Source organism: Sinocyclocheilus grahami, unplaced genomic scaffold (assembly GCF_001515645.1).
Source record: "Sinocyclocheilus grahami isolate Dianchi unplaced genomic scaffold, SAMN03320097.WGS_v1.1 scaffold919.1, whole genome shotgun sequence".
In the NCBI taxonomy this organism is placed as follows: Eukaryota; Metazoa; Chordata; class Actinopteri; order Cypriniformes; family Cyprinidae; genus Sinocyclocheilus; species Sinocyclocheilus grahami.
In genome coordinates, this window is record NW_015506098.1 from 238,245 (window position 1) to 241,261 (window position 3,017).

Below are 3,017 nucleotides of genomic sequence, written 5' to 3' on the forward strand. Positions count from 1 at the left end.
GTGTTTTACCTGTGATTTGTCCGTTTTCATTATCCGCAAAGATTTTTAGTTTTTAATTAGGCTGTCACAAAGAGAAAAATTAATTGATCGTGGAGAATTTTTTTTTTTTGACGGGATATTCATCGATTCGGGCGTTGTTATTACATCTCTGCACATGTGGTAAGATTATTTAATAAATCTTTCAAAATAATAAAGTGTTAACTTATTTGAACGTCTGTAGTAGGCTATCTTAGGCAGATCTTTTTAACTTTTGAATTTGTTAATCACCTTTTGCTACTGTGTTTCAGTTAGTGCATGTTTTTAAATGCTCACTTCCTCCTTTCCTATTCATCACCAACTTAGTAAGTACATACTAACTTACTTAGTATGCCCCCTTACTTAGTATGTAAAAGCCGCTGTGCTTTTTGTCAAGCTAGAGTACGCTAGTTCACTGAATTTCAGTTGCCAACATCTTGACGTGCATTAACACGTGTTTGATAGATTGGCGTCATGCTGTTGTCACATACCAGCTGTAGTGCTGCTGGAGCCTCAAACACTCAAGCTGCTGCCTGCATATTGAGATGCACTTGAGTGAAGGCTGGTGGACAGCCATCCGGTCTAGACTAAGCAGCTCCTCTCTTATCAAGATCAAAGCACATGTTTGCACTGAAAACTGGAAAATGTGAAGAGATATGCTAGGCATGAATTAGTAAGACAAAATGTGAGGTGAAATATAAAACCCAAATACCATGTGGAATATTTAGTATTTTCATATAAGCTGCTGTTTTCTGAGCTGAATGGTGTATTTGATGGAATCATAGTAGGTTGAGGATTTCTTTCGAAGTAAATGTCTCTGAAGAAAAAAAAAAGGCATAATGTGGCCGATTGGTTTCAAACACATCCACACTCATCCACTTGCTCTACAGTCTAGACCACAAGTATCCACTCTCCTCAAACCTGACCGTGACATAGAAGTCTGAAATAGACGCCTACTTAGACATGACATCAGCCAGTGTTTTAGCCAAACACACACGCACTGTACATGTCTGCAGAGCCAAATGACCTGCACTTACAAGTCTAGTGGGGAAATCTCAGGCAGCTGTGTGACGGCAGTGAGGACACAGATGTAAAAGCGCAATGCATGTTAAAAGCCTGCTTCCAGCAGTATCATACCACCATTCCCTTTCTAAACAAATGTGTGCATGTAAAATATGCTTTTAGAATAGAATACCTAACAGAAAACCTGCTTTTTGAAAGTGTTAGCTCTGCTGAAGGATATGAGAGGATGGCTTTTACAAAAACGCTTTTTTTACTTTTAGCTTTTCCAGAATGAATAATATTGTGGAATCATGCCAGTTTGCATATCTAATGTTTCGGTGTGTAACAAATCATTCCGCAGTTTGACCACATAAAATCGGTTTATTTTAATTATGCATAGGAGTCTTAAACTGATCAAGAATTGAAGTGTCTCATGAACCGAATTAATTGGTGGCTCATCAGATGCTCTTTGAGTCAACACCTATTGAAGGATAGGCATTATCAATGCATTTTTCTAACTACACCTATTTTGGTCTCTCAATGAACAGCAAATGTATGGGATTTTGCAACAAACAAAAAAAAAAAACTGGTGTAACTCACAAAATAAAAGTTACGTTTATTGTTGAACAACAAACTCCACACATACAACAAACAGGCCAAGGTAAAACAATGTAGACAAAACCAAGTCAAAAGAAACCAAAACTCCTTTTCTTTGGCCTAGCCATCCCATACAAAAACTAGTTTATGGTACAACTAAAGTTCATACATAAAATTTACTGGAATGCTCTGAGTTCAATGACTGTTGATTTTATACATGTTGTCTTTATGTTGAAATATCAAGACATGGTCAAACAAGTAAAATTTCTATCAAGAAGCACCGTTTTGGTCACAGGAGATCATGATAAAGTGGCTGATCTCTTCACAATATGTACAAAAATATAAAATGTAAATAAAAATACAAACAAATCCTTGTCTTGCGTATTTCGTTGTGAACGCTGAAAATCTGAGTTGTGGTCGGTTCTCTAGAAAACTTTTAATTGGGGGTGAAGTTGGTTGACATGGGGGACAAACTTGAAAATGACCATGTTTTATGTATTTGAGTCCTTTATGCCACTGGCTCCAACAGTTTGGGTTAAAGCGGAGGCGTCTACACCTGCTCAGCAATATGAAAATCCTTTAATCATCTTTCTTCTGCTTCTTGGGGTCAACATCATCCTGAAGAAGAAAAAAAAAAAAAGGTTTTATTAAAATGTACTATGAAGACAAGAATTCAGTATTCTTTAGGCAGCAATTCATGATTGTACCTCCTCATCTTCATCGTCATCTTCAGCAGTCCGTTTTGTTCCTCCACCTAGCTCATCATCATCTTCATCCTCGTCCTCTTCATCACCTATAGTAGTTGACCAGTAGCCACATGATTAAAACCTAAACTAATTTGTCACGTCAGAAAAATGTGAACACCTTCTCAAATGTTGCACCTACCCTCTCCTTCCTCTTCCTCTTCCTCATCCACCTCATCATCCTCTTCATCATCAATTTCAGGCTCTCCATTCTCTTCATTCTCCTGTTCACACAATTTCGAAAAGGTCATTGTAAAAGTGCATAATCTCAATGAAACTCAAGTAGTTCGATAGTAGAGAGGTCAAGAACATTGGCCAAGCATTCATTTACCTTTCCATTAGTGGCATCTTTTCCATTTTCCTTCTCCTCAAGGAGCTTCTTCTCCTTCAAGTCCTACATTAAAAAAAAAAAATTGCTTTTTTGAAACATTTAACTTCGTCAGACTGGAGCCATCTGTCTCCAATAGGCAGAGTCGATGCAGATTACGACTGACGTGAGCAAAACGCCCCCTATGCGCACAAATTGAAATTGCATCTCTAATGACGTCCCTCTGACATTGACGCCTCATTGGCTGCAGCAGATAATTTAGCTGTCAATCAACGACTCCTGCTCCCGCCTTTTACCGAGTGAGCTCGTCTGTAATCTGACACTCAAGTGAG

General features: G+C 38.2%; 1 long non-coding RNA gene across 1 annotated transcript; it reads right to left on the bottom strand.

Moving 5' to 3' along the window:
• Positions 1–1,897: 1,897 nt before the first annotated feature.
• On the bottom strand, positions 1,898–2,782 carry LOC107564244 (uncharacterized). The gene is made up of 4 exons (XR_001606197.1): positions 2,689–2,782; positions 2,500–2,581; positions 2,322–2,407; positions 1,898–2,232 (listed from the first exon to the last, which is right to left on the bottom strand). It is a non-coding gene; the product is annotated as an uncharacterized lncRNA (long non-coding RNA).
• Between the last annotated feature and the right edge of the window lie 235 nt (positions 2,783–3,017).